At 38.8% G+C, this 16,932-nt stretch overlaps 1 protein-coding gene and 1 pseudogene across 1 annotated transcript in view; one reads left to right on the top strand and one right to left on the bottom strand.

Moving 5' to 3' along the window:
• LOC101050874 (uncharacterized) overlaps positions 1 to 16,932 on the bottom strand; it is an 891,623-nt gene that overhangs the window by 550,837 nt on the left and 323,854 nt on the right. The window lies entirely within an intron of this gene.
• On the top strand, positions 12,387 to 13,420 carry LOC101051192 (eukaryotic translation initiation factor 2 subunit 2 pseudogene; annotated as a pseudogene).

Genomic DNA, 16,932 nt, shown 5'->3' with positions numbered 1-16,932 from the left:
GGATTAAAGATTTAAATGTAAGGCATCAAATGAAAACCAAACACTGCATATTCTCACTCATATGTGTGTATTGAACAATGAGAATACAGGGACACAGGGAGGCGAACATCACACACTGGGGCCTATCAGGGGCTGAGGGGCTAGGGAAGGAATAGCAGGGGCTATGGGGGTAGAGGAGGGATAGCATTAGGGGAAATACCTAATGAAGATGACAGGGTGATTGATGGATGCAGCAAAGCATCATGGTACATGTATACCTATATAACAAACTTACATGTTCTGTACATCTACCCCAGAACTTAAAGTATAATTTTTTTAAAAAGAATCTTGGGGGGAAATAGGGGAGGGACAGTAGGGGGTGGGGAGTTGGGGAGAGATAGCATGGGGAGAAATGCCAGATATAGGTGATGGGGAGGAAGGCAGCAAACCACACTGCCACGTGTGTACCTATGCAACAATCTTGCATGTTCTTCACATGTACCCCAAAACCTAAAATGCAATAAAAATAATTTAAAAAAATAAAAAACAGTTTGAAACAAACAAAAAAAGAATCCTAGAGGAAAACCTAGGAAATACCATTTTGGACACTGGCCTTGGGAAATAAGGGAAAGAATTTGTGACTAGATCCTCAAAAGCAATTGCAACAGAAACAAAAATTGACAAGAGAGACCTAATAAACTAAAGAGCTTCTTCACAGAAAAAGAAGCTATTGACAGAGTGAACAAACAACTTACAGAATAGGAGAAAATATTCACAAATTATGCATCAGACAAAGATCTAATATTCAGAATGCATAAGAAATTCAAATAATAGAACAAACACAAAACAAATAACCCCATTTAAAAATGGGCCAAACACATGAACAGACACTTCTCAAAATCAGACATACAAGCAGCAAACAAACATAAAAGAAAAAATTTTCAACATAATTAATCATCAGGGAAACATGAATGAAAACCATAATGAGATACTATCTTATATCATTCAGAATGGCTACTAATAAAAAGTCAAAAACAACAGATGTTGGTGAGGCTGCATAGCAAAAGGAACATTTATACACCATTGGTGGGAAGATAAGTTAGTTCAGCCACTGTGGAAAGAATTTTGGAGATTTCTCACAGAACTACCATTTGACCCAGAAATCCTATTACTAGGTATATATCCAAAAGAAAACAAATCATTCCATCAAAAAGACACATGTACTCTCATATTAATTGTGGTACCATTCAAAATAGCAAAGACATGGTGCCCATCAATAATGGACTGGATACATACCATGGAATAGTATGCATCCACGATATTTCCAGCAGCACAGATGCAGCTGAATACTATTATCCTAAGTGAATTAACATATGATCAGAAAACCAAATACCACATGTTCTCACTTATAAGTGGTAGCTACACGTTGGGTACTCATGGACATAAAGATGGCAACAATAAACACTGGAAAGATGTTTCTCTCTAGAGGTGGGAGAAAAGGAAGGGGCAAAGGTTAAAAAAACTAACTGTGGGGTAACATGCTTAGTACGTGGATGACATGATTATTCCTGCCCCGAACTTCAGCATCACACTATACAGCCAGGTAACAAACCTGCACATGTACACTCTGAATTTATAATAAAAGTTGAAAAATAAGGAAAAAACAAAAACAATGAAAAACAGTTGTTAGTATGGTTCCTTCCTTCTTGGTTAATCAGTATATCCCTATGTACTGGGCTTCAGTGGAGAGTTTGGAATAGCTTTCAACTCTGCTATCCTTGCCCATATATTCACATTTTCTGGTGCTCTTTATTCCTCTCTTTAGATCTATATTCCCATCTGATATCATTGTACTTCTGCCTGAAGACTTCCTTCAACATGTCTTATAATGCTCATGTGTTCATGATTAATTTTTTCAGCTTTCGCTATAGCCTGGAAACTGAAGAAAATATACTGAGGCATGGAGTTCAGCTTTTCCCTTCTCATCATTTGTTTCCCTTTTCTCAGGAGTTTCTGCCCTATGTTGCCTATTGTTAAAGGTCTGAAAACAGTCCTTTGATGTATTTTGTCTTGTTTTTGTTAATGTTATTTCAGGCAGGAGGGTAAATCTGGTTTCTATTACTCTATCATGGCCAGAAGCAGAAATCTTACTGTTTCCTAGACAAAAAAAAAAAAAAAAGTATCTGACTTTCTTTTTCTCCAGCTTTATGAAGTGTAATTAAAAAATAAAAATTGTATATATTTAAGATGTACAATGTTATGTTTTGATATACCTACACAGTGTATAATGATTATATAATCAGATTAATTAAGACATCCTCACCACAAAGTCACCCTTTTGTGTGTAGAGGAAGGATGGAGTGTGAAGTCACTTAAGATCTACTCTCTTCACAAATTTCAAGAATACAGTAGTGTTAACTATAGTCATCACGTTTTGACCCTAGCAACTACCATTCTACTCTCTGCTTCTAAGAATTCAACTCTTCCAGATTCTACATATAAGGGGGATCATACAGTATTTGTTTTTCTGTTTCTGGTGTATTTCACTTAGCATGATTGCCTTCAGCTTCATCAATGTTGTCAAAAATGGCAGAATTTCCTTCTTTCATATGAATAATATTTCATTATATATGTGTGTGTATGTGTGTCTACTCTATACACATACACACGATGGTTTATTCATTCATCTATTGATGAATACATAGGTTATTTTTGTATCTTGGCTATTCTGAACTTGCGGGTACAGACATCTTTTTGAGATACTAATTTCATTTGGATATACACCCTGAAGTGGGATTGCTAGATCATACGGGAGTTCTATTTTTAATTTTTTGAGAAACTTCCATGCTTTTTTCCATAATAGAAAATAAAACTATTTTCCATAATAGTTGTAACAGTTTACCTTCCCATGAACAGTATTAAAGGTCATTTCTCCACATTCTCACCATCACTTTTTATCTCGTCTTTTTATAATAATCATCATAATGGGTGTGAGGTGAGATCTTATTGTGGCTTTGATTTATATTTCCCTGATGATTCATGATTTTGAACATTTTCTTCCTATACTTGGCTGTTTGTAAGACTTAGAAAAAATATCTATTCAGGTTTTCTGCACAGAAACTGTTGAGTTTGTTGTATTCCCACCAACTTTCAATAAAATCTATGCCATGGAAATTACTGTTTTCATCTTTGCGTTAAGTGCCTGATTTATTAAGAATGTTATAAAAATAAGCATAACACGATGTAAAAAAAATTTTTTTGGCTGTGCAAAAGACCATGGGTGCATCCCAAAGGATATGCTAAAACATATGCATGATTTACAAAGAATTTCACAGCTCAAACCCCTCACTCATATTTAGGTTACAAAACGATTTGAATTTGATCGATATGAAAGAAAGCATTTCTCTAAAGAGAACTGAGGCTCTATTGTGAATTCCACCTACTCTAAGGAGAATAGGGGTTTCTGCTTAGGCAGAAGGATTTCAGTGAGGGACCTCAGAGTATTTAACATGTCATCTGCAATTGGAGGGCCTAGTGGTCTGTTGTATATTCATACCTATGCAATCTACATCTTTATTTACTCTGGCTAGCTGTCTCTATGGCAAAGCAAGGAAGAATTTCCTGAGTTGTACCTGGCTTGTACCCCAGGAATGCATGAATTTCCCTTCAAAAACCAGGAGGAAAAAGCTGGCCTTATTGATGTTAGGCCCTGCCCAAATAACTAAGTTGAGGTACAAAATGGATCTCAGGAAAAATAATCCGAAGGTACTGCTGGGTTACATGGAGCTAAAAAGAAGTAAATTACTTTGTATAAATTAGATATGCTGTCCTCCATAAGGAAACTTGTCTTAGGCGAAACCTCACCAGCTTTTAAAAGAAACAGACTTGAGTTTAAACACCTATTGAACCCAGAAGAGCGCACAGGTGCCAGAGAAGGATGACAATACCAATCAAAAGAGAACCCTTTTCCTACCTCCTCCCTACCTGAAGGGCCAGCAAAAGGGTTTATGAGAAGAGAACGAAAGGAAATTAGAAATGCTAATTAGAAGCCTAAATTTTAAAGCAAGTTTGGATATTTGATAATTAAAAACAACAGATCATATCAATTGCTATATTGAGTTGCTATTTATGATCTCTAGTGACTATTAAAATTTTTTTTTTTTGAGACAGAGTTTTGCTCTTGTTGCCCAGGCTGGAGTGCACTGGCGCAATCTTGGCTCAACCTAACCTCCGCCTCCTGGGTTCAAGCGATTCTCTTGCCTCAGCCACCCAAGTAGCTGGGATTACAGGCACGTGTCACCATGCCTGGCTAATTTTTTGTATTTTTAGTAGAGACGGGGTTTCATCATGTTGACCAGGATGGTCCCAAACTCTTGACCTGGTGATCCACCCGCCTCGGCCTCCCAAAGTGCTGAGATTACAGGCGTGAGCCACTGAGCCGGGGACTATTAAAACTTTTATGTCATCTAAAGGTGACCAGAGATGTTATGGGGTCTGCCCAAGTTTTCATCCAGGGCAGGGGAAGAACTGACTCCACAGTTTAGATTTAGAAGGCAGTCAAGATGAGAGGAGTCAAAATAGGGGGTGATTACCTACCATACATTATTCTTCAATACAAAGGTTTTGTGTATACATATGTAGTTTTGAGACAGAGTCTTGCTCTGCTGCCAGGCTGGAGCACAGTGGCGCAGTCTTGGCTCACTGCAACCTCCGCCTCCAGGGTTCAAGAGATTCTTCCACCTCAGCTTCCCAAGTAGCTGGGACCACAGGCGTGTGACAAACGCCCAGCTAATTTTGTATTATTAGTAGACACGGGGTTTCACCATGTTGGCCAGGATGGTCTCAATCTCTTAACCTGGTGATCCACCTGCCTTGGCCTCCCAAAGGGCTGGGATTACCGCGCCTGGCCTGGTTTCACATATTTTTGTATACAAAATACATGATTTCTGCTTCTTCACTGAAGTTAATATTAATTAAAAGCTAAATCATAATTCTGCTACATAATATACCATAATGATTAAGGAAATAATAATGTTTATGAGATTATATAAATATGTAGAATATATAGCTTTTTATTTAAATTTATCCAAGAAGGTATTTGAAAGTAAGAGAAAAGTCTATTATGAGCTCTTTTTTAAACCTCTTCATGGTGTCCTTTTAAGTTGCTCAATTTTAGCAACTCTGTTCCCTTCAGTGTAAACATTTTGATTTCAGCAACATTTTATAATCTATCTGACATGTAAAATCACATTAATGCAATACCTGACTAAATTTGATTTTTTTTAAAAAATTTGTTCATTATAGACAAGGAAATGCACTTCAAAGAAATCAGGAATTATTATCACATTATGCACTACAGCCATTTATTTGTGGAAATGGAGCATGAAATAAACTCTTTAGTTCATTAGCTCAAGTAAGAGAGCACTGTTCAAGCATGTTGTCCATTAATCATTGATAACCAGTGTTTAGTGTGCAGACATGCAAGACTGCTAATGTGGCTAAATAATGTAGAGTCCCCTTCATAAACATCATAGTATATGCAACTTTCATGTGTGATTTATCACAGTCCCCTTGGCAGGGCCCATGGAAAAAAAGCTTTGGATGGAGATTAATTAAATAAATAGTAAAGCTTTATGTATTTTCAGGAAACAGATTTTGAAATTTTCAAATATTATCCTTGTTCTTTTTCTTTCTTACGATATCACAAATGAAATTTGGCAAGACATCTGTGTGACCAGTTAAATCTCTAATCCGTTTTGAAATTATGGTCTACCCTGTTCCTGATAAGATCTTATAACAAATTGACGTCCTGTCAATAATCATCTCCTGATGAATGCTGCTGAACAATCCTCAGTAATACTGAATGGGAGGAAATCCAAAGGAAATCTTGTACACAGTGTATTCAAATAATCATTTTCCTTGTTATTGAAATATTAGAGGTAGCTTGATTATACTTTAGAGGTAGAGCAGTGGATAATGTTTTCTTCCCAAGGTTATCAATAAAACCACTTATAAAATTAGCTCTGCCACTTCCCAAATATACTGCCCACTTGTAATAGCAAAAGCCTTAAATTCTGTTTAAAAAAAAAATAGCGGCACTGTTCAACATTGTGATACTATGGAAATGTCAAAGTTCCTGTGACAATTTAATAATAAACTGGTTAGTCACATAATGGAGCACATAGAGCAATGAGAATAAACACTCTGCAACTCAACAATACAGATGAATCTCACAAACACGTTAAGCAAAAGAAGCAAGACCTCAAAGTTATATACTCTACGATTACAAGTACAAAAAGCAAAAAAATTGAATTGTGCTGTTAGAAGTCAGGATATGGTGACTTTTAATGGAGGCATCAGTGGTGAGGGATGGTTAGTGAGTAGCAAGGAATGTGTGAGAGGTTTCTGGGCTTCTGGTGACATCTGTTTTGTGAGGTGGGTGCTTCTAGAACACACATATTGACTGTGTAAAAAATCCATCTGTATACTTATGGCATGGGCTGTTTTCTATAGGTATATTATACCTCAATAAACTGTTTAAAAAATAATGCTACATGGATGCGGAACAAAATATATAGGTCCCTTTCAATAGGCAGAGGATCTGGGTGAAGAGGGACTGAGACACAGGCGTTGTACAGCACAGGACAGCAGTGCAGATAGAGAACAAGCACGTTGAGGGCAACGGCAACAGAGGACCTGTACCATCTGAAGGCAGCCCTCACAACAGAGATACATCAAGTCCCCCAAAAGGGAAGCAATGGACAGTTGCATTAATGAAACTGGATCAGGATTTCTGCTTGTTATTAAATTTTACTTTCTGATAGTTGAGGAATGCTTGTAACTGAGGAAGTACTGACTTTTCTGGAAGGCGTATTTCCCAGATTTATTGTGAGAAGAGTTAAAACCACAAGAAACATGATAGCAAAAAAATAACTCACCGTATCTTTTGGGCTTTGGGTACCCCAGACTGAAAATGTATTTCTGTTTCAGCTTCCAGAAAATTTAGTAGTATGTGTCTTTTTATATTCCCACTTAAATAAATCTAGACTGCACCACAACTACTCTTTCTGAATATGTATAAACCACATCCTTGGATCTGCTGGCTATGGAACTTAAATATTTGCCCAAATTGGCCAGTTGGCTTTCTCTGGTCTGCTAGTCCTCTAGCCCCAAATCAATCCCATACATCAGGTCCAATTATTTCATCTTACATCACCATGTTTGGACATGTTTAGGGCTTGCCTTCCATGCTCTCCTTTATGACTTAATTTTTGGCATCTTCCATTCCCATTCACATCCTCATTTTCAGAGACAGCTCCCAAACACCAAGTGACCACAGATCCCATCTTCTACCACATCATCGTATCAGGGTAACCAGACTAGACAAAGAAAAACTTAAAGGAAGTATTACTCCTGTAAAACTCAGAGGACACTTTAATAGCATTAGCTCTTAATTTTTATATGAATTAATTCCCCAATTTATACACGCTCACAAGATGGAGAGAGAAGTAATCATTGTTAATTTTAAGAATAATAATACTGAATAACATTTAATCAGCCTTTATAATGTGCTAAGGACTGACTTAATGTGGTTATATGACTGTCTTCTTTAAGCCTCACTACTGACAAACATTCCCTCCTTGACCAAAGTTTGGTCAGGTTCCCATGAACCCACTTCTGAGCTGGGACCCTGGCCCTAGCCTATTTAGCCTAGCCCAGTTATAGCATGAATCTTATTAATTCCATTTAGCAAGAATGTCCCAATCTTTAATACATGATCACCCTTAATGTCTAATCAAATTCATTATCCCCCACCTTTGATGTGTAAATCCATGGCCTACCTTTAACAAGAATTCTTTTAGAACAGTTTAGCAAGAATGCCCCTACCTTTAATTTTCCATTCACTATCTCCTACACTGTGTTCTTTGGCTATAAATTCCCAGCTGCTTTTGCTGGAGTCAGAGGGAGCTCAGTTGCTCCCCACTATTGTGACAGTCATGACCCCTATTGCAACAATCTTGAATAAAGTTTTCCTTACAGTTTTAACAAGCATCAGAATATTTCTTTAACACGACCACTCTATGAGGCATGTAATGCTTGCATCTACATTCTACCAGGATAAAACTGAGACAGAAATTTCAAATAAAACATTTAAGTACACACAATAATAGCCAGGATTGGGAGCCAGGCACTATGACTTCAGAGGCTAAGCTCTTAGCTACTCTCCTTTGCAGAAAAATACTATTCTGCTTCAAATTGTGTTTTCGCCACACACACAAAAACAGTTCAATTTGGTGATGCTAGACTAGGCTTTATGGCTTATGAAGATGTAGGTTAGCAGGAGAGAAAAATAGACTGTGTTAATCTTTCTCAATCTCTTCTAAAGAAAATGATACTACACGAAATTCAACGGAAATAGAATTTAGTGCAATGAAAACTTAGCAAGTGAGAATAAAGTAGAGAAAATGCTATTTTGACAATACCCAGAGATAGTAAAACCTTCAAGTTCACCGGGGTTTTGTTGTTGTTGTTATTGACAAAATGTAGACTCTGCTGCTGCAAATTGTAATTTTAATAAAGAAAATACATTAGCTAGCTTTTGGGTATATGTCAGTGAAATCCATATTAGGGACCACTTTTGTTACATATCAGAAATCTTTCTTTTCGTACAATGCAGTTCTTTCACTCTCAGTGCCAGACAATCTGGCTGGTTAAAACAATTTCATGTTTTTGAAGGTCATGCTTGAGGTGGGAGTAACAGGTTTAAGAGTTCAACTACCCACAAGAACAGGAAAAATTTTACTCCTACTCAAGTAGCCAACCACTGTCAAAACTGAAAGAAGCATCAGTAAAATTGTCAGTTACTGTAGTATCAGTTGTGAAGAAATTGGGTCACCTAATGGGGAAGTCTGAGGCAGAGAGAGGAAAAAAAAGAAGAAGGAGCAGGAGGACAGAGAAAATCCATGTTTTGGGCCCACCACTGTCATGGCGAACCAGCTAAGTCTGTGGGTCTGAGGACACCAAGGAACCTAAATGTACTCAGAGCATCTCATATCCTGGGAGAACTGCTGTAAACCTACAGAAGTTGTCCCACTTCCATGTTCTAGGGCATAGGAGGATATATGAATGCACATTCACATATGTGAGCAGGGATAGGTAAAGACCATTCTTTCTCCCCATTGGTAATAGAGTCCCCATGTTTCAGGTGGCATCATGACCTGCCAGCTAGATGCTTCATTTCCTAGGCTCCCTTGTGGACGGTTTTATTAGAAAGATCTTGCCAAAGGAATGTGAGCAAAAGCCATATGGGCAAATTCTGTGACTCGCCCTAAAAACGGGTGGGAGTGCTTTACTTCTTGCTCTGTTTCTTTCCCTCTTCCTCCAGGGTCGGAATATGGGCAGAGTTCAAGTGAGCCAACTTCAGCCAAGTGGACAAGGACCACACCTTAGGACAGTGGCTATCAAAGTGTGCTTCCCAGACCAACAGCTTCTCAGACCCAGTTCTGAAAAATACAAATTCTCAGGGCCCATGTGAGACCTCTAGCAGTGGAATCGGCAGCTCTAGCAGTGGAAGCCTGCAGAACCTCCAGGTGATTTTAATGCATAACAAAGTTGACCACCCCCTGGTCTAATGAATAGAAGAGCAATAAGAGGAAAGGAGCCAAATCTGTGGATGACCTCAGAGAGGAGAGCCCCCTATCCACCCTGGATTGCCCAACTATTTCTGGGCTGTTACAGAGAAGCCATGTTTTGAGGTCTCTTTATTCTAGCATCTCAGCCTGTATGCTAATTAATACAGAGCCTAAATCAAAGTTTATGGCCCGACTCCAAGTTGTTGGTCAAACTGCAGTCAAGAAATCGAAGAGATCCTGGGTATTCTGGAAATTCAGCTACTCTCTAGTCCCAAAAAGGGCTCTGTGTCCATCCTAGTTATTACCGCAGCCTACTGAGATACATTTCAGGAATTCTTCGTCACCTTGAGAATAATCCTGGGCATTATTTCCAACACGATCCTAGACTTACAGCTTCTTAAACCCAAAATGAGTGAGGTGTGAACAGAGGTTCCCTTGGTGATCAATTCCATAAGGGTCTCAGCCCCTAAGACTAGGATAAATTTTTTCTCAGATGAAAGAACCAAGACTTATCTTAGCTCTTCTTTTAATGCCGACAGATCCATAGGCAATCAAACCCTTGGCCTCCACCAAGACAGCTTCAGCCAAGTTATACCACCCACCTTTCAGAGTCCAAAGACCTGAATCAATCCCTCTTTGATACAGCAATGATAGTTTATTTCCAAATCTCTCAGCTAAACTGAATACCACCTGAAGACCAGTCTCTGCACCTCCATGAGCCATGTGGATCATCACCAGGATAAGTACTTATTTTACTCCTCTGTAAATATTTATAGATATCTGCTGTATGGAAGCTACTATGCTAAGTACTAGGAATGAAAGAACAAACGATAGACTATCCTCTTCTGAAAAAATCTTACAGCTTGGTGAGGAAGACAGTTAAGTTAAAAAATAAAGTGCATACCATCATAGGATAGTACATTAATGGCTGGTGTATTTGTCTGCAAATGTGCTTTGAGAATATAGTAAAGCCTAAGGACAAAAAAAGTCAGACCAAAAAATCAAGGGAGCTTTTTCAGAGATTATGACACCCGGGTTGATTCTTAGAAGAAAGATTGGGTTGAGGCAAGTAAAGAAAGTAGATAAATTCTTTCCAGGGACAAAGAAAGTATATGTAAAATCACAAAACAGAATAAGTTCAGGAGACTATGAAGAGTTGGAATGGCTGACAAATTGTTTACATGAGAGCACAAAAGGACACAGGCCAGGACAGGTATGTAGGATTAGATATTAAAGGTTATTGTAGACTATGCCATAATATTTTAAATTCATCCTGAGCATTATGGGGAACACAGGCTTTTAAGTAGGAGACTGACATCAAGAAGCTTAAAGTAAAATTAAAAATAGGATGGCAGTAATAAAATTCATAATGGAGGCAGGGAAATACATGTTTTTATATTAATCTGTTTTCACACATACCCAAGACTGGGCAATTTACAGAAGAAAGAGGTTTAATGGACTTAGTTCCATGTAGCTTGGGAGGCTTCACAATCATGGTGGAGGGTGAAAGCATGTCTCACACGGTGGCAGACAAGAGAGCTTGTTCAGGGAAACTCCCCCTTATAAAACCATCAGATCTTGTGAGACTTATTCATTATCACAAGAGCAGCACAGGAAAGATATGCCCCCATGATTCAATTACCTCCCACCAGGTCTCTCCAACAACACATGGGAACTGAGGAAGCTACAATTCAACATGAGATTTGAGTGGGGACACAGTCAAATCATATCAGTTATCATGTTAGACAAATGGTATAAATAAATGGTACTATATTACCAATAAATAAATGCCACTATGTTAACTTAGATGGAAAAACAAGGCATGCCTGAAACGAAACATGTCAATGTCAATGGTAGTAGGGGAAACAGGTCAGATTTAAGAAATAATTAAGGCCGGGCACAGTGGCTCATGCCTGAAATTCCAGCACTTTGGGAAGCTGAAGTGGGTGGATCACCTGATATAAAGAGTTCAAGATCAGCCTCGCCAACATGGTGAAACCTGCCTCTACTAAAAACTATAAAAATTAGCCAGGTGAGGTGACACATGACTGTAATCCCAGCTACTCAGGAGGCTGAGGCAGGAGAATTGCTTGACCCTGGGAGGTAGGGGTTGCAGAGAGCTGAGATCATGCCACTGCATTCTAGTCTGGGCAGCAGAACAAGACTCTATTTCAAAAAAAGATTAAAAAGCAAACTCTAAGATTTAGTGAATATGGCTTAAGGGATAAGCGATAGGCAAGATGTCTCAGCCTGTATAGCTAGCTGACTGGGTAGTGGTGCCACTCACTGAGACAGCGAATACAGTAGAAAAAAGCAATTTTAAGGGACTGAGTAGAAATCTTGGTTAGTTACCACAACAAAGCTGATGCAACTGACATAGAAATAGAGCCACATCTTCCCTTCTCCACAAAGGGTAGCACTGTCCTGAAAATACAGAAAAAAAGACCTGACTCACCCCTTCTTCCACAGGTTGGAGGACTTCGGGCTTAAAATGAAAGGGTCGTTCATTAATGGCAGAAACAGAGACACCAGCCTCCGGGAAGCACGTTAATTGTACAGTCACTGTCATAATATGAGAGTCTTTGCCTTCTGGATTTGAAAATGCCTCTCCATGTGGGGACTCAAAATTCAGGATGACACGTGGAGTAGAACCCAAAGCACACACATCTGAACTGAGACATAAAAGGGAGGCATGCAAAAGCCTAGTGTGGTGGTGGGAGAGGTATTGGCAGGAGCGGCTCCGTTGCCAGAACCTGGGGCTGACCCATCTGACTCCCCATCTGAGCCAAGCCTACTGGAGCCACAGCCGTATCTGGGGACAAGCTGATTTTTGATCCTACCATGAGCAAGAAGAAAAAGAAGAAGAAGAAGCCTTTTATATTAGATAAGGAAGGGGATACCCAGACAGAGGAAACCCAGCCTTCAGAAACAAAAGAAGTGCAGCCAGAGCCAACTGAGGACAAAGATTTCGAAGCTGATGAAGAGAACAGCAGGAAAAAAAGATGCTTCTGATGATCTAGATGACTTGACCTTCTTTACTCAAAAGCAAAAGAAGAAAAAAACTGAAAAGATATTTGATATTGATGAAGCTGAAGAAGGTGTAAAGGATCTTATGACTGAAAGTGATGTTCCAGAACCAGCTGAACCAGAGGATGACCTTGACATTATGCTTGGCAATACGAAAAGGAAAAAGAAGAATGTCAAGTTCCCAGATGAGGATGAAATACTAGAGAAAGATGAAGCTCTAGAAGATGAAGACAGCAAAAAAGATGATGGCATCTCATTCAGGAATCAGACAGGTGCTGCTTGGGCAGGCTCAGAAAAAGACTACTCATATGAGGAGCTGCTGAATCGAGTGTTCAACATCACGAGGGAAAAGAATCCAGATATGGTTGCTGGAAAGAAAAGGAAATTTGTCATGAAACCTCCACAGGTCATCCGAGTAAGAACAAAGAAAACTCCTTTTGCCAACTTTACAGATATCTATAAACTATTACATCATCAGCCCAACACCTCCATGCATTTTTGTTGGCAGAATTGGTTACAAGTGGTTCTATAGAAGGTAATAATCAACTTGTAATCAAAGGAAGTTCCAATAGAAACAGAGAGAAAATGTCTTGACAAGATTTATCAAGGAGTATGTCACTTGTCACACATGCCAATCACCAGACATAATTCTTCAGAAGGACACATGACTCTATTTCCTACAATGCAAAACTTGTCATTCTAGGTGTTCTGTTGCCAGTGTCAAAACCGGCTTCCAGGCTGTCACGGGCAAGCGAGGACAGCTCTGTGCCAAAGATAACTAATTTGCTAATCACTGATTTTGCAAAGCGCGTCATGGAGATATGGCTGTACAGGTTTGCCATCAGAGTGGATATACCATTGTATTAAAAACAAGATAGAAAAGCTGCCAAGTTCTTTGGCAAGTGGTTGTTTGGTCTGAAATCCTTGCAAGACGCTGATGCTCAAGCTGTTGACATACTCATTGCCTACTTTAACAACTGTCAGGGAAACAAGATATAGAGTAAGGAGGTGCTTTATAATAATCGTTCATAGACTTCTGTAAAACACAAGATAAATTAAAGTTACTATAACAGTGAAAAAAAAAGGGGAGGCATGGAAATTTTATGCCATGGATGCTCCAGCAAAGAAAGAGTAATAGAAATCAAGGATCACTATCTAAGATGATTAAACAGCCACTCATTATTTTCTTTCATTTGCTATTAGAAAAGGGTGCTGATCTTCATGCTATTCACTGTCATCAATAAACTTCTGCTTTGTTCTCGTTTTCTATAAGGAACTTGTGCTGCAAGTGTAATCACTGCCATATGAATTAAAAATATGGCCTCACCCTCAATAGGAATTACCTGTGGGTGGTGGTCACTGTGTGGAGTTCAATGGGAAAATGAATTTGATAGACAGCTGGGCCTGCTGGACCAGTGCCTGGTCTATGACACTGCCATAGCTTAGCAGTATTTTTTCTTTTTATCTGTAGAAGAATCTATTAGTCTGAGTCCCCACTCCGAAGTAGAAAACATCCTTCCTGTGATTACATATATGTATATATATATATATATACATATATATATATAATGATCGAAATAGATATAAGTAGATATAAGTAGATACACACTATGTAGAGTACAGCACCTGACAAAACAGATGCCTTCAGAAAAGTTGCCTGCATCTTTCACAAGCACAAAACAAAATACAAGCACAGTTCCCAGGTTGGTGGGTGCAGAAATTTGCATCAAATCATCCCCTGGTGTCTGAGTTTGCCAGAGCACTACAATTATCCAACAAAGAAGCACCAAAGTATATTAATTAAAAACACTAGAGCCAGACAACCTGGTTCAAATTCCAATTCTGCTACTCAACATAGGCAAATTCCATACGTTCTTTGTGCCTCAGTTTCCTAATCTTTAAAAATTGAGATATAATAAAATCCACTAGACTCACATCCTTCTGGGTTAAATGCTTTCAAATGTAAAATGTAAAACAGAACACTTCCAGGTACTCAGCGAGAGTTGTTTACTCATTCATACCACTGGAAAAGAAGGTGGGGACCTGAAAGGTCCTGTTTAAAAATCAGCAGCAACACTGCCATCTAGAGTCCATCCTGAAGGCTTGTCACCTTGACACACCATAGCTCAGGATCTAGCTTCCTTCATCTGAAATCAACAATAGCTGCATAGATGTCCCAGGCATGGTGCACAGCCTACCTACCACTAAGCCGAATAAATAGTTTCTTTCAAAAAGTTACCTAGCTGGTGGATTTTTTTTTTCTCTATATTCTGGCCAAGAGCAGTCACTCCTACAATTTCCGTACCTGCCAGAAGGCTGCATCTCTTTTGGCCTGTTTAAAATTTTGAATTCTGGAACCTAAAACTTTTGGATACCTCGAGCTATGGAGAACATAAAGCATCACATTAAAATGTGTGGGGTATGGGACTAAATCTAAACTCAGACATGGAAACATTAAGGGCTTCTCTACTGCCTACCGAATTTGGGGCCACTATAGGTTTCTATCATAATAAATGGTATCTGGGAATTCCTTGTAATACAGGGCTACGATTCGGTCTACCTGGTCACTAGCAAAGTCTAAACAATGGCTCATATCTTGGACCTCTCTGATAACTTGTGCTATCTGTGGGTTTGCTCTGAGCATCTGCTGCCTCCACGAGCTTCATACCCAGATGACTTTGTGGCAAGTGTGCTACTTTGTTCTCTACATAGGAAGGGTTTTTTCTTCTCTTTCTCCTTGTAAAAATGCATTTATTTCTATAATTTTTCAAGGGCAAACATATCCATGGCACCATGAAAGCTACCTGTGGTCCTATGTCACACACTCCTCCTCCCCACTACGTTTACCATATTTGATTTAATGTAACATCTCCTTCCACCCAAATTAAGGTTTCTAACCAAGGTGTATGGGGGCTTTCCTCTCCTCCATCTTCCTCAGCAACAAATACTTTAGGGAAACTTCAAGAAACACATCTTTAGTAGGACAAAAGACCACAAGACATGATCCAAAAAAACAGGGCTTTTGAGGAATTCTCCATTCCATTCAATCCTCCAAAAGAATAATTCCTAATCCTCAATATGCTTATTCATAAAATCTGGAGACTCATAAAATGCAAACACTGTCACATGCCTCAAATCTTTTCACTGATTTTTCCTTCCAGACTTGATAATCATGAACTATAATATACTATAATATAGTCACCTTCTAGTCAAAGTGAATAACAGAGTGAGAAAATTATTCCATTCTGCATGTCCTGCATCACTAGAAATGGCTCCAGAACCTCACTGATGGGAAGGCAAGTGGGTACTAAGTACCTCTTTAACTTAGTGAGGGCATTCTCCAAAACTCGGGTTAGCACCACACTGTACATAACCTGTGGCAAAGACCATGGATATACATGTCAGAGCCCACAAACAAGTCCTCTGGTCATCATAACTGGAACAGCCTCTGCCAGTCTCCAATGTCAGCTTGGTCCACACCCAAAATTTTGACTACAATTTGTTAATACATCTCACTCTATTAAGTCCCCATCTATTGTTTCAAACACATACGCACAAATACGCACACAACACAAAGAGGAAAAAATCTCTCCATTCCATTTAGGCAAGTAGAAATAGTTGTTGTTTTTGGTTGTTGTTTTTTTTTTTTTAATTTTTGTCATGCCATCACTACAAGTTGGTCCTATTCACAACACTCTCACCATAACTATTCTCTTTATTAATATCTGTCAAATCTCCCTTTTCCCACTTTATTCACTTTAGTTCTTGCATTAACAGAACCTATGCTTCATATTTTTAAAGGAAGTCAGACTGAATTTGAATAATTCAGGAAATGTTCCAGGAATACAACTATCATAAAAAGCAAGAATTATCTTTGAAGTTCTCCTCCAAAAAGAGTAGTAGCTAGAGAAATAGTATAGTATCATGGTAAACAGCAAGGACTGTGGAGCCACATTCATGGATTCAAATTTCAGCTCTGGCACTTACTATCTGTGTGACTTTGGGAAATTACCTAACTTCCTTGTAGCTGTTTCTTCATCCATCACATGGGGATATTAATGAGGCTGCATAATAGATAATAGATATTTTTTGAGAATTACGAGCCTTGGTATATGTAAAGTGCCTAAAACAATGCCTGACACATAGAGAGCATGTATAAGTGCTAGCTTATATTGTTTGTTGCTGATAACCACCGAGTTATGCTATCTCCTAAGGTAGAGAAGATAGGCTCTAGAGAAACAGACTTGGGTTTGAATCCTGACTCTGCCTCTCACTAGCTGAATAGCCTTGAACA

This window comes from Saimiri boliviensis, chromosome 2 (genome assembly GCF_048565385.1).
Source record: "Saimiri boliviensis isolate mSaiBol1 chromosome 2, mSaiBol1.pri, whole genome shotgun sequence".
NCBI lineage: Eukaryota > Metazoa > Chordata > Mammalia > Primates > Cebidae > Saimiri > Saimiri boliviensis.
This window is presented reverse-complemented; position numbering and strand designations above follow the sequence as displayed.